The sequence below is a fragment of the Akebia trifoliata genome, unplaced genomic scaffold, assembly GCF_017979445.1.
Source record: "Akebia trifoliata isolate Shusen 1 unplaced genomic scaffold, ASM1797944v1 Contig00643, whole genome shotgun sequence".
NCBI classification, from domain to species: domain Eukaryota; kingdom Viridiplantae; phylum Streptophyta; class Magnoliopsida; order Ranunculales; family Lardizabalaceae; genus Akebia; species Akebia trifoliata.
In genome coordinates, this window is record NW_028237134.1 from 69,881 (window position 1) to 97,278 (window position 27,398).

Consider the following 27,398-nt stretch of genomic DNA (forward strand, 5'->3'; position numbering starts at 1 on the left):
ATTTTTAGAAAGATCCAAAATCTGTAAAAATTTAGAATTCTCAAAATTTGAAATGATGTTTCCTACTAAGGAATTATGCGATAGATCAAGATAAGATATTTTAGTGATGTTGCCTAAAGAATTAGGAATATATCCTGAAAGTCTATTGGCATTTAAATTTAATTCTTGCGGCTTTTGAAGCTTCCCAATTTCCTTGGGAATACTACCATCGAGAAAGTTAGCCTGCATATCCAATTTAATTAAATTAATGAGATTCCCAATTTCAGATAGAATGATTCTGAATATTTGATTTTTTCCTAGATATAGTTTAGTGAGTTGGTTTGATAGATTGGCTATAGAGTTAGGTAGCTTACCTCCAAAATTATTGACACTGAATTCCAACCACTTTAGATTGGAGCAGTTGGTCAATGAATTGAGGAATTTCAAATCATCAACTTTTCCACTTCCAAGATGATTTAAACCTAAAAGTAGATGTTGAACAACCTTTAGGTTTCCAACCTCAAGAGGGACATTTCCAGCAAAATTGTTACTATCGATATCAAGCATCTCGAGTCTTGAAGCATTGAACAATGATATAGGAATGGATCTGCAAAAATGATTTCCTCCAAACAATGGGTATAGTCCCAACAAACTTGTTTCCGCCTAAACGAAGGATTCTGAGGTCAGAGCAATGGGACACATTGATTGGTATTTTGCCAACAAAAGAATTATTGCTCATCTTGAATTCTTGTAACCTGAACAAATGGCCAACTTCTTGGGGGTATTTCGCCTTGGAAGCTGTTGTTTCCAAGATTTATGGACCTTAGGAAAGAATGGTTCCCAATATACGGAGTTAGGGATCCTACTAACCTTTGAGAATCGAGTTTCAATATTAACACCCTTTGATGTCGACGACTGCATGTAATACCTTGCCATTCACAAAAATGGAGAGAATAGTTCCAAGAGGTCATAACTCCCTGAGGATCATCATATTGGTAAACCAATTGGCAAGAAAATGACCGAATACATAAAAAAAGAAACTAAATGCACTCATCATCATTCTTAAGACATTGCTAATATCAATGGATGCACATACACCAATTCACTAAGGGATGGACCACATATCCATACGGTCCGTTGGTCCCACAAATATCATGTGGCATGAAATGGGGTGCCACCTAACCTTGGTTAAGTATGACTCTTAAGTGAAAGGTAATTCCAACAAAACCGAGGTCATGACTTGACTTCACTTTCTTATCTTATGACTTGACTTCAGTGCTCACCTCTTGGACGGTAGTTTCTTATCTTATGACTTGACTGCAGTGCTCATCTTTATGACTTGAATTCAGTTTTTTATCTTATGACTTGACTTCAATGCTCACCTCTCTGTCGTCGGAGAATCCGTAGAATGTTGACAAACTATTACACCTTGCTATTCGTTTTTCTCCTGAGTTTGTGCTCACAGGACCCAATTAAATCCCAGATGGCAATGTAACAGATGGCCTCCTGGTTGGATGCATACAATAGTGATATGGGGAAAAGAATTGCAATGGATGTTTGAAAATAGTGATGTGGTATGCAAGCCATTGGACCAGAAAGAATGGAAAAGAGATGGGTAGAGAATTAACCCAATACAATAGCGATTTGAAGATGGGAGATGATAGCCAGATGAGGTGAAACTAAAAATAAATGGGAGATGAAAACAAATCCACCAGGAGAAATCCGAAATTGCAAATCCAAGAAAAAAAAAAAAACACAAGATCGGAACCTTGCAATATGACAAGGTGATCGGCTCAGTCTACATTGAATCTGATTTGAGGTGTTCTTGATGGAATGAAATTGAAGAAAAAACAATTAAGTAGAACACTACAACAAATGTGAAAATAGGAACAGTTTGTAACTGTTCCTAAGACTGTCTGAAACAGTTTAAAGACTCTTATTGAGGCATTGTTAATGAATTTAAACAAGAAGCCATTCTAGATCTTAAGATTTGGAACGGCTAAAAATCATTCAAAATTTACATTTATATAATAGAACACACTACACAAAAAAAAAAAAAAAAAAAAAAAAAAATTTAGACATCGATTTAAAATCCGATGTCTATAAGACTGATGTCCTAAGTTTGAGATTTTAGCCATCAGTTACAAACCCATATCTAAACTTTTTTATAAACAAAAATAATTTACACAAATAGAGAACATCGAGGGTCTCTATCGCACTAATTTATACACAGAAAGAGTTACACTGAGTCATAATTTACAAATCCAAAATTGGGCCCTAAGGGGACCAAGGGGCCACATGGCAATATAATGCCATCCTTCCAAATGAAGTGCTTCGACTCATCTGGTTTCTTCTTTCCCAGGGCTTTCACTCCAATCTTCTTTTCTTCCAATAACTTCGTGTCCTATAACAAATAAGAAACAAGTTTAATTAACAAACTAAATGTCTCTTTTAACACCAACTTTGTAGTCGAGTGATGTTGGATTAATCAAACAACTGAAAGTGTACACAGATTATGCAAGCACTTCTAGACCCAAAAAAAAAAAAAAAACAACTTCAACAGTCTCACCAAACCTCAACATTGTGTAGACATAAAATGTTCGCCATGAACCTCAATGCTACATTGTTTGGAGTCGCCACCATTCTTTTTTGAAAATGGGTGTGAATGGGCACCCGAATTAACTTTTTGAAAACCATTTTTTTCATGGCATTGTAGTGACTCTCATTTGTTGGAATGGACAAGGTCTACCTAAGATCTAGGTAAGGAGGTCCGGTTAGAGGATGGGGAAGGTGTTAGGCACCCCATCTTCTCCACCAAAGGTGGTTACCTTGCTTGGCCATTTTATTTTGTAAAAAACTCAAGAAAACAAATATTAAAATGCATGAGAATGTGTGGTAAGAGTGGTGTGTGCATTAAGTGGAATGTTCCCTAAAAAAGGATTTTGATTTCAATGTGACATTAGGGACATTCTATGGAAGAGAATGACCCATATAATCACATTAAATTTATGAATATGAATGTAGGTTTGAGCTTTTAGAGAAACTCCATGATGGAGTTCCCTTAAGGCCACAACCATGATGCATGTATGCATGGCTAGAAACTTAGTGTTTCACCCCATCAAGAGGGTGACACATTTCTTCATCATTGCCATGCATAAGTGAGTGTGTGCATTGTGTGCAATATGATGCATGAGATTGAGGTGAAAAGGGCTTCAACCCCCATCCTTTCGATCGAACCTTAGTCCAATCTACCGGGGATGGGAGAGGGTATGCATTACATCCTAAGGCTTTCTAAAAATAAAATAAAGTAGAAGGTTAGAAGAAGAAGATGCAAGCTTTGAAATAGATAGACTACATGTTAAACCCTACCTTGTCCCTTGATGGTTTTGAATGAACTTGATCTTGAGAAGTGAGCTTAAGAGTTGAGTGAGGTGATTGAAGGTTGAGTGAGTTGAAGTTTAGAATATGAGAGAGTGAGTAGAAATTTGGGTAGAGTTTTAGGTTGAGAGATGAGGGCTTGAGAGCATGAGTTGTTCATAGAAAATGAGGGTATTTATAGAGTTTTTGGAGGACTTTTGGGGATAAAGTGGTCCAACCCTAAAAATGAAGAAAATGGACATGAGATTTAGGTTATTTCTTTTTGAATTTTTCATTTGTATGGGGTAAAGATGACATTTGTGAAGAAACCCTCAAAAGCATGCTTTGATCCTTGGTTTTTTGGTAAATAGAGGTGAGAGAACAAAAGTACTTTTGGGAGGGTGAATGGGGGAGTGACATGTGTAAAGGTGGAGTGGTAGGTAAAAAGTAGATCTTGGTTTATTTGTAAATAACTCATAAAGCAAGGGTGGAAGTGTAGTTTTGAAATTGACCAATGGGAAAACAAAAACACATTTGGGAGGGTGAATAGGAGGATGACATGTGTAAAGGTGAAGTGGTAGGTGAAAAGTAGACTTTTGTTCATTTGTAAATAACTCATAAAGCAAGGGTAAAAGTATATTTTTGAAATGGACCAATGGGAGAACTCCATGTATGTACTTGAAGATTCCCACCTTTTGAGGGCATAATGGGAAGTTCCCTCACCTTTATGGATTATTACCAAAGACCAAATAACCTTTTTGATTTGACTAGACTTTTTGAGAAGGGCATTCTTGAGTTTTCACAAAAGAAATGTTGACTCTCCAATTAGATGATGCATTGGGTGTTGGAGGCTTATGAGGTATCAACATGTGTCATCTTATGAAGGGGTGAGAGGATGGACTTGGAGTGGGTTTGGTATTGGGCTTAGAGAATGGATTTTATCTTGGGCTTAGGTTGGGCTAGAAAATGGATTTAGGTTATGGGTTTAGAATGGCATTGGGTTTTGGGCTTAGGTTGGGCTAGGTAATGGATTTGGGTTATGGGTTTAGAATGGCATTGGATTTTGGGCTTAGGTTGGTTAGGGATTGGACCATGGTAAGGGTATGGATGATGGATCGGTTAATGGAGAATGAATACGAATTTGGAGTGGGTTAGGGACAAGGTTGAGTATGCAAACTATATAACATGATGCATGTATGCATGAAAATGATGCAAAATAGCAATGTGGGTCCGTCGAAAATCTTGAGTTCTAAATCGGAATCAATTTGAGGAAATTTGGATCTTCCTAACGGGTTCGTGCAAATTGGGGTGTCTACACATTGCACTTGTAAATCTTATAGAAGTAATTACAAAAGAAATGTACATGTCCATGCTATATCCCAAATGAGCCCTAGATTACTCATGAACTTTTCAAAAATATAAACTTACCTCGGGTGGGCTTGTAATCTTAGTGATTTGATCTCCCAAAGAAACGACTGCCTGAACCAAGAACCCTTCTGATCTACGGATTGCTGTGAACCCATACCTAGCAGCCTCGGTCGCAACATCAAAACATACAATTACCTTGCTAAACTACATGTCAAAAATAAAACCATTGCTAATATATAGGAAAAAAATTCTTAAAAACTTCGAAACAATTAGTCAGAGTTGAATACCATATAACTCGAAACTGGTAAAGAACATATTTTACCAGACAAATTCATATATATGATAGACATGAATGATGAATTTGATAGAGAAAAGATTTGCAAGATATGTGATGAGATACACCATAGTATTGATATAGTGTACCTCATACACATTATAATGCATACATCTTAATCTCTATCAGAACTACATCTTCATTAACCCTCCCGGCTTTAGCATTTGCAATCTCACCCTTCTTTGACAAACTAGACATGACTATTACATAGCCACCTCCCACGATAGCTATCAATGATACAACAACACGGTAAGAAGTGTTAGTTGCCAACATGTTAATATCTAAAATTCCCTCAATAAACTAAAACCAAGGCGTTCTGCAATGAAACAAGAAATTCAGATAAAATAAAATAAAATAAAATAAAATGATAAGCATAAAAAATCCAGAATAGAAAAATAAAAAAAAGGTATGCCATGAGTTATCACGGACTGTAAACCCTTTCTCTAGTAGCATATATGTATCCTTCCAAGTTATTTTTGAGCTCTGCAGTTTTTCTACGGCCTGCATCCTTCTTATCCAAAGCCTCCAATCTACATTTAGCTTCAGACATAGCTATAATACTTATCTTTTGCTATGAGGGGCATGATAAAAGAGATCTAGTTCTTGTTTGGTGGTACCAACTTAGGTTGGTACGATTTTGATTTGGCCCCAAATTAAACCAAGTGTCATCCCTAATCTCCACTTCCCGAGGCATGGCAGCAATCATCTCACCAGTTCATCTAAGACTAATGGTGTGAATGGATAGTCAAAAATCTGAATCCGATTCGAATTCGAACATTTTTATCTTTTCGAATCTTTATCATATATAGATATTAACATATCGAATTTGATAATATCCATTCTGAAAAAACATATATATAATATTGAAAGTGCATAAACAGAGTACTGAGGTAGCTCATGTAGCTTGCAAACTTTCATGGTTAAAGACCTGAAAGTGCCCTCAATCCGTGGGTTGCGAATCCACTTTTTTGGGTGATTGGGAGTCGCCACCTAGTTATTATGGTCTAGGAATCGAATATTGACTCTAAATAAATAAAAACATTGATCTACAAAAGAACGGGTCTGGAGTTCACGTTACGGGATTGGAAGGTGTTAGGCATCAACCCCGCCCGGCAAACGCCGATCTCTACTTTTTCTCAAAAAAATTACATTGTTAAACTGACCTAAAACTAAATAAATAAATAAATAAAAATACCTTTGTTACCTTGGGTGATTATGAAGGCTGGTACCCTCAGAGTTGGCGGAGAGCGTCCTCGTACGAATTTTCTTGTTTTTTAGTCGTCACTGGATCCACTTCTGATCTCCAAGATAAGGTATCCTCCTTTAAGATTTGAGTATTTTCTAGTTTTTTTTTTTTTTTTTTTGTATTTTTTGGAGGATTTCTAGGTGTTTTTTTAGTAGAAAAAGGGGTTTGGGTGTTAGGAAAGGCCTTGGGACCTTAGAATTAGGGTTTTGAAAAAGTTGGGGGCTGTTTCTGACTTCTCTTTCCTGAGGTTTCTCTTGACCTACGAGATTGTGTTGTGGAGACTCTTATTTATAGAGTTTTTTGGGAACTTCTAAATTTGACTAGGTTTCTTTTAAATATGGTGAATTAAGGTTTAATTAGGGTTTATAATTAGGATTTTAATTCTTACGTACAATGAAAAAATATTTTTTAAGTTTTTTGAAGAACCCCCCTAATTATATCTTTAATTCTTTGGACCCCCAAATGGAGGAGTCTTTTAATGAATATCTGGTGGACTCCCACTTAAATAAATAGGCCACCACTTAAAATTTGGCTTATGGGCTTAATTAATTGGTTTTAATTGTTTAAAAATTTTAATTTAATTTATTAAGATTTCACTTTACGTTAATTAATGTTTTAATTATTAATTTCAATTTTTCAAATTTTTAGGATAGAAAAATTACCATTTTATCCCTGAAGAGGAGTTTAGTGTTGAGAGGTCATTTTTCGATGTTTTGAAATCAATTTTTCGTAAGGAATTCAATGGGAGCATCGATTTGTTTTACTTATGAGTTTTTGACCCGAAATGGTAGTGGACCCTATGAGGGGTGTTTTCGTAATTTTGTCAAATTTGGTGAAAATTGACGAAACAGTTTATTTGATTTTAATTTGTTGTTTTATATGTTCGAAAGAATTTTCTTAAGCGTAATGTAGGCTCTAGGAATGTTTTGACGTTAGGGGGATTTTAATAATTTAGTCATTTTTTTAGTGATTTTTCTCGTAAAGCTTCTTTTTGTCTCACAGTGATGATTTCTACATTTTTGGGTCATATTTTCCTAGCGTACCGTCGTTTCTAAAGTTTTGTTTGTTTGCGATACCTCATCCAAATTTCTGAAACATATCTAATGACAAAATAAATAAAATTGGAATATTCATCCATCATTGGGAACCGTCGTAATCGAGTTGAGTTGATTAATCAGGCGTATGCAAAAATAGGATGTCTACAGATGCCCCTCTTTGGCAGAAGGTTAAAGCAAACTAAATAGCAAATCTATTTTGGTAGATAGTGCGATATCCGAATATCAAAGCTAGTGATAATTCATTTTGCAGCTTGATTTAGCAATTCGTCGGGGCATTCGGATCCTAGAAGGTAAAACTCTCCCCAAATTAAAAGTTGTCAGGTCCTCGAGCACGAGCTCTCACTAACGGTGTCAAATCCTTGAATTTTGAAAATTCTTCCTAATTAATGCAAAAGTGCACGTGTGTGTGTAATGGTGTGATGCTCATTGAGTATTCTATCGGATCATTGAGAATAAACTCTCATCGATTAAAAAGAATGTCAGATCCTACAGATCTTCTCTCACTAACAATAATGATTCCAATTGAAGTGCACTTATGCAATGAAAACAATCATATGATATGAATTATGGTAAGTTTGAACAACGAAGTAATTGGAGTCATAACATTATCAGAATCAAGTGATGTAGAAACTTCATTAAATTATTTTTTTTAATTTTTTTTTTTTTAGAGTTCGAAAGAGCTTGAGTCTCATTTATCGGACACGAGCTTACTGGAGCCACTCTTTGGGTTAAGGTTTGTAGGAACTTAAAAAATCCTATTCAAGTTGGAATCCCGTTTCTTAGACTCAAACTGAGGTTTACAGGAACTTAAACAATCCCGTTAATTCATTTTATAATTCAAACAAAGCTGGAGTTTCGTTTCTCGAACTCTGGCTAAAGTTTACAGGAACTTAAACAATCTTGTTAATTCATTCTATGATTCAAACAAAGTTGGAGTCTCATTTCTCGAACTCTGGCTAAGGTTTACAAGAACTTAAACAATCCCGTTAATTCATTCTATGATTCAAACAAAACTGGAACCATGTTTCTCGGACTCTGACTAAGGTTTACAGGAACCTAAACAATCCCGTTAATTCATTCTATGATTCAAAAAAGTTGAAATCTCGTTTCTCGGACACGAACTTATTGGAGCCACGCTTCTCGGGCTGAGGTTTATAGGAACTCAAAAAATCCTGTTAATTCATTTTATGATTCAAACAAAAATGGAGTCTCATTTCTCGGACTCTGGTTAAGGTTTACAGGAACTTAAACAACCCCGTTAATTCATTCTATGATTCAAAAAAATTGGAGTTTCGTTTCTCGGATTCGAACTTATTGGAGCCACGCTTCTCAGGCTTGGATTAATTAAGGACTCGATATTATCGAGCTCAAAGATTGGGAGATTAAGCCTTTATTGGCTTATTATGCATCTGAATTCATAATTATCATTAGGCTTCGCCGGACTTTGTAGCTTTTGAACAAGATTTTTCTTTTTATCATGTGATTAAGAATAAAACTTTAAAATCACAATGACTTTCAAAAATACTCCTAGTTTCAAAGTTGACTTCAACTAGAACTTAACTATGAAATTAATGGAATGGATTGCACTTGAAAAATATAAACGAGCCATTATGGATTCTGATATATGACAAATAGAACAATCGGCATTCTTTAAATTTTCAAGACTCTTAAGATTATCATATGTGCAATAAAAAATTTGATCATTTCTTTTTTAATTTCCTTTGAAAAATGCTTGAGCTAGACTTAAAATCTTGATAATTATTGGAATAGAAGATCTTTATCTTCAAAGTAATCGATGGTTCTACACATTCCTTTAGCAAACACTTGAACAAGTAAATACTCTTAAAGCTCTGATATGCTCAAGATGACTTTCGAGTTTCATCAACTTCAACATTGTCTTGTCGGATGTGAGTTGTTGGCTGAAAAACAAATGTTGCAACTTGAATAATTTTCTGCCTTCTAGTAAACTTCCTTCTGAATTTTTCTTTTCAGTGGGATTTTTCTTTTTCCTTTTCTGTGTACCCTAATTTTTGCCTAAGTCGCTTTTTCAGGTTTTCAACCTAACGGATTTTGCTTTTCTTTTTCTGAGGATACCTTGATTTTTGCCTAAGTTGCCTTTTTTTAGGTTTTCAACCTAGCAAACCTTTTTTTATAGTTATACCCTAACTTTTTCTTAAGTCGCCCTTTCGGATTTTCAACTTAACGGACTTTTCTTCCTCTTGATGATCTTGAATGTTCAACTCAATAACTTCTTGATGCCCTACATCTTAATCGAGTCAATTAGCATTCAGGAGAACTTAATAGGTGGGCTTAGAACATGATTTAAAAAGAAAACGTATAAGGCTCGACTTCCTAAAATGCCCCTAATCTGATATTCTCTTTTTTCTATCAATTCTTCTCTTTTTTTTAATGCCCCTAATTTGGCATTATTTTCTTTTATGTGGATTCTTTTGACTCTTTTTTTTTTAATGCCCCTAGTTTGGCATTCTTTTTTTTGAACCTTTAAATAGGGGATTTTCCTTTTAGATGATAATTTTCTTAAGAGAATACATTTTTTTGCGTGACTGGGCCTGAAGTTTCTTAGGCTGCCTATGTACCCCAAATATTTTTTCTCTTTTGGGATCAGGTCAAAACGTAGTTCATACAAGACTTCCCTCCCGAGGTTGGTAGGTGTGATTTAGAAAGAAGAAGCTATTGAATTTTTTTTAAAGGCTGTGAGGGGGCTAAATAAGGTTATCTGTTTCTTAATAAGACAGGAAAATAATTCGACCAAAGGAGGCCTCCTTTAGCGAAATGCTAATTGATTTAGTCAAGATTCTAAGAACTCGATGTCTTGATTGTTTTGTCGAGTAAGATCTTCTTTTGAAAAGGAGTAATCTTCAGTCTTCTTCTACGAAATTAAGTTTGATTAAGTTCTTTTTATTTGCCATTGACTCGTTCAATACTTTCAAAACTTCGAAAAATCTCTTATATTCTTTTCTAATGAGAATTCTTCTCTTGAGTGAAAAAAAAATGATGAATCTCTTCTTGTAGATCTTAGCACCTTTGTTGATGGTTTCAACTACATCAGTCTTGACCGATAATCTTTGACTTTGAAGGTCACCCTCGACTTTATACCTTGATGCAATCTTTCCTCTTGAGACCATGCAAGAACGTTGTTGAACTTCTCACATAAGATTATTATTCTCTCATGTTCCCCTAAGAATAATGTAGTACCCATTTGCACTTTTTAAGTCTACTCTTTAATTCTAATATTTATCAAAATTAATTAGTGAGCTTTGAGGCATTCCTGATGTCAAATTTTATGTTCATATCATTATTGCACGCATGATAATCAAAAACTTCTTTATTTATTAGAATAATAAATAAAAAAACGTAGACTGACAAAATTGACTGAAGTCCAAAAAAAATTAAAATAAAAAAAAAGTTAAAATAGTTGAAATGACTAACTGAACTCAAAGACTGACGCAACTAAAACTAAAAAGAAGACTTAAATAGAGGCCATCATTATGAATGGAAGGACAATTCTAGGGTCTATGCCACTTTAGATATCTTTGATGGGTAACTTGAATTCGTCTGCTTTTGCTTCTCTTCATATTCTAATTCGAATTTGTCATATGCTGAACAACCCGTTACTTCAATAATCTCTCTATTCTTTAGTTCTATTACTGCCTTAGGGTAGGTAGACTCATTCTAGCATGGGGAGGATGCACTGTTAAGACCAATGAAGGAAACTGGGTCAATTGATTCGGGTTTGGATATGGATATTAGGTTCAAAGTAAGAGGAGGTTGATTTTGAAATGTAAGCAAAATGTTAGTTTTAACATTGAGCACGGTAAAAGCGAGTATGGTGACCTTTCATTGCTCAATAAGGTCTTGAATAGTATGATGGAGAATAATGCACCTATCAAGAACATAGCTGGACATCTGATGAAATCCACAGAATTGCCCATTGTCTAAGTTTGGAGGAAGAGGATTGGACAAAGGCTTTGGTTGTAATGGTGTCAGCAATCCCTTTTTCATCAACTTTTGATAGGCGACACTAAGGGATATTCCAAGATTAGCGAATTGTCTTCTAGGCTGGATTTGTAAGGATTGAGTGGCTTGAGGAGCTAGTGCGAAAGAAGTGTTGGCTACTTGTAAAGAATTAGTACCGAATTTGAAATGTTTGGGTTTTGACTCAGACGAGTTAACAAAAAGTCCCGAAGAGTAGGCATCTTCAACTTGATTTCCAACCTCGAGGAGGGACTGAAAAGTGAGAAGGTACTGAGGCATCAAATACTTGGCATAATTTAGAATAAGATTTCTGAGGATGATCTTGACTTGTTCATTCTCTTGAGGTTGATCCCACAATTGAGCGGCTTTGGCTCTCTATCGAGCAATGAACTCAGTGAAAGTTTCCCCAGACTTCTGTTTAGTAGTTTCTAAATATCTTCTTGTGAGTTCAATGTCTGTGTTGAATAAATACCGACCAATAAACTCTTTCATTAATTCATGTCATGTTCTTACCCGAGATGAGTCTAATGACATTAGTCATCATTGGACAAGACCTGTAAGGGTTCTTTGAAACAGTTGTGTCATATGTTATTCACTTAAACCCTGAGATTGCATAATACCAACATATACTTTCAAGTGAGTCCTAAGACATCCAATCCCATCAAACTTCTCCATATCTTGCATTGTAAACTTCTCCGACAGACGAACCGTGGGAAATAATGTCATTACCCCTAATTCCAAAGCAAGATCGTTGAAGTCTTTGATATTCTTCAAGGTGATTTTAACTTGAGTTATTCGATGAGCTAAGATAAGGTCGACAAGTAATTGATTATCCTCCTGGTTTTCGATGAGATCAAACACCGCCTGGGGTTCTATACCTTCATTTTTTTTCTTTTCAATCTTCAAGGCTTCAATTTGTGCTTGAAAAGATTCTAAAATCTGATAAAGTGATGTTTCATCCATGGTACTTGTTTCTTCTTGTGGCAAAAATTAATTACTTGGACTTGACAATGGTACTGTAAAAAGATGATTTTTTTTACGGACACAAAATGGTACAGATGGTGATTTATAACATTTAGGAGCAATTATTATCTGATTGGAAGTAAATCAAAGTTAACCATTGACTCTTAAGATTTGACTCTTAACCACATGATTAAAATTTTGATATAGATTAGCCTAAGTCCAGTGAGAAATATCGAATACAAATGCCCTATAAATCTATATAGTGACCAAGAAAGTGAGAAAGGTTAGTCACGGGTACCCCTGATTGAGATTGAACCTTTGATCAGACAAAATAATTTGACCCTAAGATCGAATCTTTTTGGTATAAAATAGTCAGAATCTTTAATTGCAAAATCAATTGGTCCAATTGGTTTAGTATTGATCAGTTTGATGCATTTGTCAATTGGGCCAATTGATTTACATTTCACACATTAGGTCGGACCGATATTACGAGTTTAGTTTGAACGATCTGGACTGATCCGCCAACTTACCTGTTGATCAGATTGAGTAAAGCAACCCGAAAACACCCATAGTCGGTTCGAGTCGTGACCTTTAGGAAGGTTCCTAGACTCTAGGTTTACTACGTGCAATGCAATTTATCTAGCCACCCTTACCTGAGTGCACTTATATACCTCTCGAACGTACTCAATCGGAAGATACGTGATGACTTGGTTTGATATACCGTTTATGTAATAATTTAAGACTCCAACCCTAATTTCTGAAGTCGAAATCAACCAGTTTAATCCCCAGTTGAGAGGTGGCGCACGATGCTGAGCAATGACACTCTTAAGTCACCTCTCGTATAAAATAGATGTCGTCTATCCCCCTAGTACCGTAGTACAGTAGAATAAGATCTCGCTTAGGCACTGATTTTGACTAAGAAGTGCAGTTGGTGAATTTATATTAGCTTTGATATACCGTATATGTACGAGTCTAAGGTTGCAACTTTCATAAATGGTTTAAGATCCCGCGAGAGGACTGACCACGTACTAGTAGTACGTTGGCAATCGGGACATATGACTTTGCGACTTATAATAGGACAAAAGCTCAGGTTGCTCTAGCATGGGTTCATCGATATACCTTTCAGAATCACCTGATCAAACGGTATTGATGCCCCAATTTTATATACCTTAAGGTACATGACTAGAGTTGTGATTTCATAAATGACGTCTTGCCTCACAAGGAAACCGGACTACACACTAGTGCCACATTGGCTAAAAGGGACATGCAAGCATGCAATGCAACAAAATAAACGTGCTAATGATGTGTGTAAAGTAGAGTAGGGTGTGTCCGGGGTGTTTTTTTTAATAAATAGACTCGTGGGCCAGATCAAATCGTTAACATATGGATATCAAATAAATATTAATCAATAAATACAAAAACATCTGAAACATCCAGTTCAAGAGCAAAGTATGCACATCATAGAAATATATCAATTAGATCATGGCATATTATGTAGACAATCAATCAAGGTAAAACAAAAGTGATCAATCAAGATAGCACACAAATAACTAATCATGGACCAATCATTGAGATAAGCACAGAAAAAATCCTTTTTCTAACATGAAATAAAAACAAAATGACTTTTTCTTTCTGTGGTCCAATCAAGAATCGCTTTGGACGACCCAAAACAAATTGAAATTTCAATAAACATTGAATTGAAGATAGACTGATAATTATAGAGAGAAGGAGTGATGAACATTTTTTTTTTTGAAAGGCATGCATAACAAATCTTTTGAGAATGTAAGCTAACTTGAATAACTCATAAGGTTTCAAATTTTATTAAAAATCATTAAGTCAACATGGTCATCTCATCGATAATCAATACTATAGTCTTTTTAGATTTAATGGAAAAAAAATGTGGATCCGAGAATAAAATTCAATTTAAAAAATATATATATACTTAGATTCAAGATTTTGAAAATGAGTGGCTAAGAAATTTCATCAAAATCCCAAATTTATAATCCAAACTCTATGATGAAGTGTACAATTATGAAGGATAAAATTCTAAGAACTTTGAAAAATGATAAATTTTCACTATTAGATTTCAATTTTCAAATTAGGAGATCATAGCCATCCACTTTCAACATCGAAGATTAAGACCAAATTTTTTTTAAAAATATGAGTTTTTTTCACGAAATCTAAAAGGTTGCGGCGTCAGATTTCTAATTTAATGTTTCAAGTGGACCCAATGACACCTAGTAAGATTTAATATCTTACTAAGTGAGTCATGATAGCATGGCTCATAAAGTGAGTTTCAACTCAACTTTTTTTTACTATTATTGTTGCTAACAGCACACACAACTCACATTTTTTATTTTTAATGTGCTACCACCATTAAAAGCAATCAATTTTTTTTACGCATTGCTGGCGGCAACACCACTCACACCTCTATTTTTTTGTTTTATTTGATTTGATTCTTCTCCTCTTACATCACCTCATTCAAAATTGAACCCAAATCTGATTATGTATTTTACCTTTCTTCCATCACTTTTGTACCAAACCCGTATGGAGAAGAGTTTTCTACACCAACTCCTAGGTTTCTTGAACAAGAATCTCAATGAGATTCTCCAAAACCCCAAAATCAACATTTTTTTTACTCATCAGACCCATTTGGGCACAGGTTTTCCTCTAGAGATGAAATTTTCTTCTATTTTCCATTGAGAAATTCGATCAACGAGTTTGAATTAGGATCATCGATTAAAGACCTCATCGTCTTCTCTCCAAGAATGAAATCAGGATTTTAAGATCATCAATTCAAGAACGTAGAGAAAGAGTGAGAGAGATGGAAAGACATCTCTCTCTGTTTGCTGCCCACTTCTTTCTTCCATTAGAGAAGAAAATAAAAAAGTAAAAAAACATTTTCTACTAATGGCACACCACGCGTAAGTGCTGTATTTTTTTTTTTTTTTTTTTTTTTTTGCAATTTGTTTCTTGGAATTCTCTCCTCATCAAGAACAACATTAAAAAAGACAATTTTTTCGTTTCTTAGCGCATCACTTACAAATAATTTATTTTCACAACTCACTACTCATGCATAGTAACGTGCCAAAAAATTTTCTAAAAAAAAATTCATGACTCACATCCCAACCACAATCATTCCATCCTCAATTCATATCACTTTGAATCATTTATTATTTAGGGGTCATCGAAAAGTGACCCTCAATTAGATAAAGAAAACAAAAATACAATACACAAAATCCAAACAAATTATCCATAATCAAGCTACAAAAAATAAAAATAAACAAATAAAATAAATCAAACTAAATAAAAAAATTATGTCAATTTGGCAATATCCCAATATTTGGGATTTTTCAAGTTTGATCCTTTTAATCCCCAGTGAAGTCGCCACTGAAAGCACCCTTGATCCGCGGGTTGCGGATCCGCTTTTTTGGGTGATTAGAAGTGGCCACCTAGTTATTATGGTCTAGGAACCGAATATTGACTCTAAATAGATAAAAACATTGATCTACAAAAGAACGGATCCAGAGATCACGTTACGGGGTTAGAAGGTATTAGGCACCAACCCCACCCAACAAACGTCGGTCTCTACTTTTTCCCAAAAAAATTACATTGCTAAACTGACTTAAAAATAAATAAATAAATTACCTTTATTACCTTGAGTGATTGTCACAGCTGGTTCTCTCAAAGTTGGCGGAAAACGTCCTCGTATGAGTTTTTTTATTTTTTATTCGTCACTAAATCCACTTCTGATCTCTAAGATGAAGTATCCTCCTCTTAGATCTGAGTATTTTCTATTTTTTTTATTTTTTTTTTAAATATCTTTTTAATGATTTCTGAATGTTTTTTTTTTAGTAAAAAAGAGGTTTAGGTGTTAGGTAAGGCCTTAGGGCTTCAAAATTAAGATTTTGAGAAAACTAAGGGGTGTTTCTGACCTCTCTTTCCTAGAGTTTTGCTTAACCTACGAGATTGGATTGTGGAAGCTCCTATTTATAAAAAATTTTAGAAACTTCCAAGTTTGAGAAGATTTCTTTTAGATAAAGTGAATTAGGGTTCAACTAGGATTTTAATTCTTACGTACAATGAAAAAATATTTTTTAAATTTTTTGGAGAACCCCCTTAATTATATATTTAATTCTTTGAGCCCCCAAATGAAGGGATCTTTTAATAAATATCAGGTGAGCTCCCCTTTAAATAAATGGGGCACCTCTTAAAATTTGACATGTGGACTTAATTAATTGATTTTAATTGTTTAAAAATATTAATTTAATTTATTAAGATTTCACTTTACGTTAATTAATGTTTTAATTATTAATTTCAAAATTTTAAATTTTTAAGATTGAAATATTACCATTTTGCCCCCAAAGAGGACTTTAATGTTGAGAGGTCATTTTTCAATGTTTTGAGATATTTTGAAATAAATTTGTTGTAAGAAATTCAATGGGATTATCGGTTTGTTTCACTTATAGGTTTTTGACGGAAAATGGTAATAGACCCTATAAGGGGCATTTTCGTAATTTTGTTTAATATGATGAAAATTGACGAAAAAATTTATTTGATTTTAATTTGTTGTTTTATTTGTTCAAAAAGATTTTCTTAAGCGTAATGTAGGCTCTAAGAATGTTTTGACGTTAAGGGGATTTTGATAATTTATTCATTTCTAGTAATTTTTCTCGTAAAACTTCATTTTGTCTCACAGTGATGATTTTCACATTTTTTGTCATATTTTTCTAGCGTAGCATAATTTTTAAAATTTTGTTTGTTTGAGATACCTCATCCAAATTTCTAACACATATCTAATAACAAAATAAAGAAAATTGGAATATTCATCCATCATTGGGAACTGTCACAATCGAATTGACGAATTGATTAATCAGGCGTATGCAAAAATGGGGTGTCTACAAGACCATTTCGCGAAAAATGGACTTCAGGAATTGCAACTCCTTGACACCTTTGCCCATAAAACTCTAGTTCGCTTTGTACGGTAGACATCTCCAACCCAGATTTCTTGACCTGCAAGATAGGGTTCGGAGTTATCATCGAAGGCTAAAATTATGGGATACTAAATTGATGATTTTAAATTTTCAACTTCATGTATCATAATTGCATCAGGAATATTTTTAAAACATAGCTAGATTCTTCAATTATTCACTATTCAGAAATTGTCAGACAACATCAGTATGAAGTTATCATGGAGTCTATCTTCATCTTAAAGTAGAGAGGTAGAGTTATGGCTTGTTCTAGTAATGTAACTAGAGATTGTATTTTGCACTTATGTTTTAAGGAGAATGGGAGTCGTCATATAATTATACTTGAATGCAAATATTTTCCTTTAGCAGCCAAATAGAGATAGAGAGATTCATATATAACAATGAAGCAATTTAATCAACTAACATGCATTCATAACTCAGGAGAGAGACAGCTAAGTGACCCCAACCTCCAACTATCAAGTTTAGAGAACCTACGGCATGGCATGGCCAGATAATACATATTGGTAAAATGTATCCTTTTAAAAATCAATAGTAGATAAACACGATAATGAGAAGGAGATATAACAAACGTTTAAGCACAGCTGAACACCATCTTCAAAACTTCAACTCAATACTATTTTTTTTTTTATAGTTTAGATCACGTGGAAAAGATATTCCCTATAGATGTTTCACCGAGTAACCATAACATAGGCATTGAGCTAACACTACAAAAACTGAAGGAAGATGTATGAAACATGTAACATTTATGCTTCATATTACTTCAACAGTGAACAAAATTATGGACAACTCTTAAAGATATTACAAAGTAAATCTCCAACCCGACATCATGGGAATCAAACTCTTATACATGGCCTCTGAAGGCTGCAAGCATATAACAAATTCATTTCTTCCTTGTTTTCTGCCTATGCAAAATAAGAATCTAGAACATAAGGTATTCGGCGGTGCCAAGGATGACTAAAACACCAATACTTAAATGCAAAGGGCAAAAATGTGCAGTATGGGTACCATTTATGAGGATGTTGTGTTCATAAAAGAATTATAGATCTACCACATCTAATCTTCAAAACCTTGAAAACACCAAGAGATATATGCAGGCACATGGTGAGCATATCACAAAAGTTTAATACAAAGGAGTATCATATTTCTCCTTCCACATTGACTATACAAGTTTAAATATACAAGTGTAGCCATAGCAATTCCACCAAAAAGTTGAAATAACTAAGGTTTAGACAAGTACCTGAGAAACAATGGAGCCTATTCCTACCACTGTAAGAATTTCTGAAAATTGGTTCTTGTTGAATCCAAAAGCTGACTTCAGATAATACTGCAAAGGAAATTATGTCCATGTCAAAACAATTTATGGATTTTAGGTGACTTATTACTTTCTTATCTTAAGAATGGAGTACAATTTTGCATATCTGCAAGATAAGTCATCATTGGCAACATTGAAGTAATAATGATCAGCCCAACTGAATTCGGCTAACATTGGGTTGACAATTTAATTGAGAATGCAAGATCAAAAAACCCAATAATAAACACACCCCGTAGATAAATTCATGTTTTTAATGCTTATTTTACTTGTAATCTTGGTGTTCTCTGCTTTAACTGTTTCAACCACAAAAAAATTTCTAGACACTACCGTTTAAAACTCAAACAAGCTAAGTATGAAGCCTTAGGTAACGATGGAGAATCTTCGGTTATGAAACTAAAAGAACATGTTACAAAATCTTGGATGATGGCTCATACTTGTTGCCCTCAGTTTATGATGGGGCATTGGGTGACATGCACTGCTCTAGGGGCATTTTGTGTCCTCAACACTTTAATCTTACAGGAATGCAGACTGCAATAGTGGTAATAAGCAAAGCTGTTCTGTTTTCTTCAATAATGTTTGTAAACCAGATTAGAAAGTTCTCATATGGTTGCCGCTGGACCAAATCCAATGGAAATGTTATAAATAATGACTCGAGGTCGGATTGGAGGATCTGCCTCATTCACATATATATTCCACCTAACCCTTCATTACTATGAATTCAAAATCTCCAATTAGTATGTTGATGATTTAGTCCCACATTACCTACAAGTTCAATAGTAAAAAATAGGGCTAGGCCTGAAACAAGGACAACCACTTACCAACGAAACCAACCGATACTTCCACGATTCATATATTCTTGTATTATGCAATCTATTATTTAATAATAGGCAAGTTTCTTAAGAGAAGTCACTTCCCACACAAATTACCATCAAAATCATGACAAGCAATGTCCCCTGAATTGTAGCAGAAAATTCTAATACATCTACTAGATTAATCTCAATGGCTTGATGCCTTGAACACAAAAACTAACTTGAAATTCTAAAAGAAGAAGATTGAACCAATGATGTGGACATCTATTTATCAAAAGAAAAAGAAAAGAAAACAAATTACAAGTATGAATACATACTTCAGATGATGGTGCAAGTATGTATAACTTATTCACCCTATGAACATATATTTATGAGACCTATAAGACTAGAACAAGGTGAGCACATATATTTATGAGACCTATAAGACTAGAACAAGGTGAGCATCGTATAACCCACCCACCTTACCCCCACATTTAGTTCCCTCTCCCTTAGGAAAAAAAAAAACAAATCATTTATGAGTAAAAAAATGCCAAATTCATTTAAGAAATAGTAAATAACAACTATTGAGAAAATATACCATTACCTAACAGAGAAAAGCTCGCAGATGAAGGGAGCCCCCAGCAACAATGTTTCCATTCATTTGGGTTGGGCCTTCCCTACAGGGCTACTGTGATTAACTCATTTTTCTTTATCAACGATTTTGGTTGGTGAGAAGAACTTACTAATGTTCACAAGAAGAAGCTCATCGGCAACTCGGATTGAGCTTTCGAAATAGTTCTTAAACCCTAGAAACCATAGATTTTAGGATGAAACGAGGGTTTCTAGTATATCTAACTTCTTCAAACTTCCTTTTCGCTTCAACGGCTAAAAATCAAAATGATTTTGAAATCGAGATGAAGAATCAAAGAATGGAGTTGAAGAAGAGAGAAATTGAGATGAAGAACAAGGGTTTGAGAGAGAAAGATCAGAAGCGAGATTAGGGTTTGTAGTTGAAGATAGGAGCGATGAGGTTTTGTGAAAATTGATTTGTAGATGAAGCTTTGGAAAAATCGAATGAGAGGCGTAAGACTTCATCTCAATTAGAAAGGGATAGAAGCCGTTTCAAAAGATTGTTCCTGAAATGTCATTTTCTTGCAGTGGATGAAAGAATTAAAGATACAAGAAATTGAAAGAGAAATAAGAAATTAGATGAAAACTGTAATTAAATTTAGAATTTCATTGAAAAACAATAAAGAAATTTTACAAATTTTGGAGTTTCATTGGTGGAGTTTCCACTTCATCTTCATCTTATTTTCCAAGATCCCTAATTTTCTTCTCTACTTTCTAAGTCTCCTTTTTTTCTCTTCCTCCCCCATGTTGTGTGGTGTAAGTGTGAGTAAGGGTGTCAATGGATAGTCGAAAATTCGAATCCGACTTGAATTTGAATTTGAATTTGAAAAATCAGATAATTTTATATATTCGAATTAATATCCAATTCAAAATATATATGTTATACATTATTTTATTTGACTAATTTATTATATAAATAATATAATATATTTTATTTTATTTTATTTTATTTTATTTATTTATTATATGAATAATATATATACATATTTATATAATATATATTAAGTATTTTTTAATAATTAAAATTAGCTGGATAAAGAAAAAATAGGTTTTTTTTTTATATACGAATTATTCGAATTCTAATCGGATATTATCCAATATCCATTAAGATAATTAGATTCGAATTCGAATTCAAATATCAGATAAAATTTTTTGATTCAGATTCAGATATTGTTGTATCCGAACTAATAAACATCCGTTGACAGTCCTAAGTGTGAGAGAGAGAAATTACAGAATAAATTATGACTAAAGTTTCTCTTTTATCTATAAAATGATAATCTTGGAAAAAACTAGTAACTCCCTCATTTATAAGTAACAATTATTACAAAGTGTTCCTTCACTTATAATTATTACAGAGCACTCCCTCAATTATTTTAAAATAACTTTTCACTTACAATTATTCCAAAGTACTCTCCTTTTCACTTACACTTATAATTATTCCCAAAAATTGCCTTAAGTACAAGAAAATTTAAAAAATCCCCCCCTTCATTTACAAATACCCCCAATGAATCTATTAATAAAAATGTAAACCAACCAATTACATACCAAATATGTGTGTCAATTTTATCCTATAACACTCAAATCTCCCCTAACTTCAAAATTTTCAAAAATCAATGTTCTACTTCATTTGTTGCCATCTTTTGGTAATCATCACTTAATAGGTGAGACAAGGTGCCTAACTCCTTCCTTGTCCCTCAATCGAACCTTCTTACTTAGTTCTTAGGTATACCTAACCCCTTATGTAAGGATGTCAACGAATAGGTATCCGATCAGATAGTGTTATATCTGAATTCGAATCCGAAAAAAAAATAATACTATCCGAATTCGAATTCAAATCTGATCAGATATCCCTAACAAACTGGCGAATTCGAATCCAAAAAATATATCTGATATCCGATCTGATAAAAAATCCTACAAAATACCATCATCCTTAATCTGTCGGAGTTTGCATAATCAAAACCCATAGATTTCCTCCAAAAAATCACTCCAACTGGTTCGGATCGAAGAGAGAGAGAGAGAATATGTACCTAGATGCTCGTCGGTCAGAGAAGACGTGTCAGAGTTCGCACAACTGGTTCGGATTGGAGAGAGAGAGAGATAGAAAATATGTATCTGATGCTCGTCGGCCGGAGAAGACAGTGGTTACGAAGTTCGATCAAAACCCATCGTTACGTCGACTAGTTCTTCACGTTTTAGCTTTTAAGGTGGTTGAGAGAAGATAAAGTTTTAAAAATAAAATTTTGTTGTATAACACAAATACACAGCACCATATATATACATATATAAAAGTTTTGTTGTAAAACATATATATATTATATTGAAGCGGATATTATCAAATCGGATATCGCAATATCCGATTTCGTATCCGAAACTCATTCGAATTTTAAAATGACATCCGAATCCGATATCCGATTTTTTGAATTCAGATTTTGGCCATCCAGTGACACCCCTACCCTTATGCATTGATTATAAGTCACTACAAGCAAAGAAAAAAAATGATTTTTAAAAATTCATTTTATGGTATTGTAGACACCCCATTTTTGCACTCGCCTGATTAATTAACTCGTCAACCCGATTGCAATGATTCCCAATGATGGATGTGTATTCCATTGCCTTATTTTGTTATCAGATGTGTTTCAGAAATCTAGATGAGGTATCTCGAACTGACAAAACCTTAGAAAACCACGCTACGCTAGGAAAATACGACCCTAAAAACATAGAAATCATCATCTTGCAGACCCAAAAAGAAGTTTCACAATAAAAATCACTAAAAAATTATAATATTACTAAAATACCTCTAACCTCAAAACAACCCTAAATCCTACGTTACGATTAGGAAAACCCATTCAAACACATAAAACAACAAATCGAAATCAAATAAATCATTTCGCCAATTTTCACAAAATTTGACAAAATTACGAAAATGCCCCTGATAAAGTTCATGACCATTTCACACAAAAAATTTCATAAATGACACAAACTAATATTTTCATTGAATTCCTTACGAAAATTGATTCTAAAACATCCTTGAACATTAAAAACTGACTTAAAACGTGAAAAGTCCTATCTGGGGGCAAAACGATAATTTCATAATTTTCATAATTAAAATTTTAAAATTAATAAATAAAATATTAAATAATTAAAGTGAAACATTAATGAAATTAATTTAAAATTTTGAACTAAAAAAAATCAATCAATCGGGCTCTCATGAAAAATTGTTGAGGGTTCGTGAGATATTTCTTTAAGGACCCCTCCATTTGGGGGCCCAAAGAATTAAAGATATAATAGAGGGGGGTTCTCCAAAAATTTAAAGCCAGTTAAGCAAGACTAAGGTCAAGGTTTTAAAGTCAATCAAGCGAGACTAAAGTCAAAATTAAAGTCAATTAAGCAAGACTGAAGTCAAGATATTAAAAGTCAATCAATTAAGACTAAAGTCAAAATATTAAAAGTCAATCAAATAAGACCAAAAGTCATAATAGAGTTCTAATTAAATAATAACTCAATCTAATAGAGTTCTAACTAAAACACAACTGCACCTAAAACAATTCTAATTAAAACACAACTCTACCTAAAACAAGTCTAACTAAAACACAACTCTAATTAAAAGAACTCTAATTAAACACTAACTCTATCAAAATTAACCACTAAAAAAATCTATAAATAGAGGTGCTCGCACCCTATTTTCGTATCAAATAATAAACTCTAAGAGAAGTAGGTCTAAAAACCCCCCTAGCTTCCCATAAACCCTAATTTTGGAGTCCCAACTCCTTACCTAACATCCCTTCTTTGATTTTAGCCCAAAAAACACCTAAAAGTCCTTCAAAAACACCCTAAAATCTATAACAAACTCGAAGAATTCAGATCTAAAAAAGAAGAGATATCTTGCCTCGGAGATCAAAAATCAAATCCGGAAATAGAACGAAGCAAGAAGTACGGTACAAGGAGCAATTTTTGTCGGATCTGAGGGAACAAAGTCTTTGCTATCGGAAAGGTATAACTTCTTATTTTTTTTATTTTTTTATTGTCTAGGTTTTTTAGCAATGTAACCTATTTGGGAAGTTAGTAGAGACCGACTTTGACCGGGCATGGTTAGTGCCTAACACCTTCCAACCCCGTAACATGATCCCCGAATTTAATTTTTTTTGTTCTAGATTAGTCATTTATCTATTTAAAGTCATTGATCGGTTCCTAGACCATAATAACTAGGTGGCGACTCCCAAACCTCAAGGGTCAAAAGTGGATCCACGCACCCCGCGGATCGAGGGCGCTTTCAGTGACGACTCCGCTGGGGACCTTGAGGATTAGACTTGAAAAGCCCCAAGTATGGGAAGCATTGCTAGTAGAGACCTTTGTTATTTTTTATTTATTTATGTTTTGGGTTTCTTTTTATTATTCTTTTTTTTTTATCTGTCTATGTTTATGGTTTATCCTTCTCTTGGCTCTGTTAGTGATCATTATGTTGAATATTGTGTTTAGCACACCTTTTATGGTTCAATAAAGGGTCATTCGAAATGGTCCTAAATAATGCAAAATTTCAAAGGGACAAATTTATGAAGGATAATGATTAATAGGTCATGGAGATTGTTAAAAAAAAAAAAAATTCTAAGACTATCATCATTCGATTTTTTTTTAAACATGTGTGGATCCATTCTTTGGCGATGTTAGTATTATTTTTTTATTTAAAAAAAAGGGGGATATTTTTTAGGTAAAAAGAGGATATTCTTTACGTACGTGCAAGTAATTTTTTTTAGTCTTTTAAATTTTTTGTATTAAATTGGTTGGTTAATTTTTCAAATAAAAAAAAAATTTAGATTTTCTATGTTGGTCGTGCTGTCCATTGACAAAAATAATAATAATAATAATGAAAAAAAAATGCTTTTTGAGGTTCTGTTATGGGCGTCTTTAATTTTAAGGGTGGTGTGTCCCTAGTAAAAATGGATTTTTAATGTTCAAACCCTTATGTTTTAAAAAAATCAAGTTTTATTTGTTTACTTCATCTCTTCCAATTGGTTCTATCGTCTCCAACAGAGACTAACTGATCTAAATAAAAGACTGATTGGTTTGGTCTATCTAAGCCGATCGTCTTGAATCCTTCATCCTAATCGGTTTACGATCTTAACCCCTCAAAGAGAACGTGTGATTTTTTCGCTTGGAATCGTTAACCAACTCATCTTTTCTCAAAGAACTTCTGGGGTTTTCCAATCGATGGAGAAACTTTGATTCGAAAAAGAAAGGGTGAGATCTCAGCCAATTTTTTTTTTTTTTCTTCAAACCATGTGATTCTTTGGTTCAGCGTTACGTTTCTTGGAGGGAGACAAATCTGAAACAATCTCTCCTTTGATAGTCTTCTGTTACCTTGGAAAGACAAAAGTTTGGGTAAATAAACGATGAGCTTGATTGGAAGGGAAACGTCTTCTTCGATTGTTCTCTTAATCCAAAGTAATTGTGTGCACGATTCTTTGAAAATTGGAAAGAAAATGGCATCGTTGCCTTTCAGTGCTAGAGAGCAAATGTGCTCCTCTGCTTGGTTTCAAAAGAAACATAAAAAGTTTGAACTAATGTTGCTGGTAGCAACACACATAAAAAAAAAAATTCGTTGTAATTATGGTACATGGGTGGTGTGTGTTGGCAGCCACACTTTTAAACAGAGAGCACGTTTAGTTTCAAAAGAAACAGAAAAAGTTTTGAACATAAATTTTTTTTTTTTTTTTTTTTTTTGTAATCATGGTACATGGGTGGTATGTGTTGGCAACCACACTTTTAAACAAAGAGCAAACGTGTTCCTCTGTTTGATTTAAAAAAGAAAAAAAATGCTGAACTAACGTTGCTGGTGGCAACACACATAAAAAAAAAAAAAATTGTTGTGATCATGGTGCATAGGTTGTGTGTGCTGGCTGCCATACTTTTAAAGAAAAAATAATAAAAATGGCGAGTAGTGCGAGTGTAGCCGGCAAACAAAATTTGAGAATTGTTTTCTTCACAAAGTTAGTAGGATTTTAAATCTTGCTAACATCTTTGACCACCCCACTTTTAAAAAAAAAAATTAAATGAGTTAAAATGTTTTGTGTGTGCCGCCAACTAAAAAAATAAAATAAAAAAGTGTGAGTCGTGTGGTGGTGGTGGTAGCATGATGTGGATTGTGTGTGTTAGCAAAAAATGAAAAAAAAAAAAAAAAAAAGATCGCTTTTCTTACTAAGGTAGTAAGATTTCAAATCTTGTTAAAGATTTTTATCTCACCACGTGGCATTTAAGAGCATGATCCAATACCATATGCTTATGGCGGATAAAATTTTAGGAATGTTTAAAAGAAAAATTTCAAGAAATTTTTTTCAATTTTTATTTCGAATGTTGATCTTAGATTTCATCGCCATCAATTTTCAAAACCTTGGATCTAGATTAAAAAAAAATTGAATTTTATTGTTGGATCTAAATTTTTTCCATCAAATCTAACAAGACTATGGTATTGGATTACCAATGAGATGATCACGTTCGTTTATTGACCCTAAGTAAATTTTGAAATCTTTTTGTGTGGGTCAAATCAAATTACTTTTCAAAAAAAAAAATTTTGCATAGATTGATTGATGATTAATTATTTTTGGGCTATCCTGGTTGATTAATCAATTTTGTTTTGCCCTATCTTGACTGATTACCTGTCTGATATGCCATAATCATAATTGATATATATCTTTGATGTGCGTGCATTGATCTTGATTGATGTTATGGATATTTATGCTTTATGATCATGTTTTTTTTTAATATCCATATTATGATGATCTGATCTGACCTATGGGCCCATGTGTTTGAAAAGGTCCCGGGCACACCCCACCCTGTTCTACACCCATCACATGCACGTTTACTGTTTTGCATACTTACACGTCCAATATAGCCAACGTGACACTAGTGCGTGGCCCGATCTCCTCGGAGATGCGACGTCATTCATGAAAATCACAACTCCAGTCATGTACCTTAGGGTATATCAAACTGGGGCATCAATACCGTCTGATTAGGTGATTCTAAGAGGTATATTGATGCGCCCAGGCTGGAGTGACCTGAACTTTTGACCTATTGTGAGCCACACAGTCACATGTCCCGATTGCCAACGTAGTACTAGTACGTGGTCGGTCTCCTCGTGGGATGCCAAACCATTTATGAAAGCTACAACTCTTGACTAGTACCCATAAGTATGTAAAAGATAATCTAAGTATATCAATTGCACTTCTTGGTCAAAATCGGTGCCTAAGCAAGATCTTGCCCCACTGTACCCTACTGTATGAGAGGGATAGACTACGTCTATTCTAGACGAGAGGTATTTAAGTGGGCCCTTGCTCAGCATTGTGCGCCACCTCTCAACTGGAGATCAAACTGGTTGTTTTTGA

General features: G+C 34.0%; 1 long non-coding RNA gene across 5 annotated transcripts; it reads right to left on the reverse strand.

Annotated features, from left to right (window-relative positions):
• Positions 1-2,116: 2,116 nt before the first annotated feature.
• Positions 2,117-20,802, reverse strand: LOC147381205 (uncharacterized). 5 transcript variants are annotated; one of them, XR_015174720.1, is made up of 6 exons: positions 19,997-20,802; positions 18,530-18,616; positions 18,298-18,359; positions 6,243-18,194; positions 4,765-5,265; positions 2,117-2,383 (listed from the first exon to the last, which is right to left on the reverse strand). It is a non-coding gene; the product is annotated as an uncharacterized LOC147381205 (long non-coding RNA). The 5 variants fall into 5 exon arrangements; XR_015174719.1 differs by lacking the exon at positions 18,298-18,359 and having other exon boundaries at positions 4,765-4,908; positions 6,243-17,314; XR_015174716.1 differs by lacking the exon at positions 18,298-18,359 and having other exon boundaries at positions 6,243-17,314.
• Between the last annotated feature and the right edge of the window lie 6,596 nt (positions 20,803-27,398).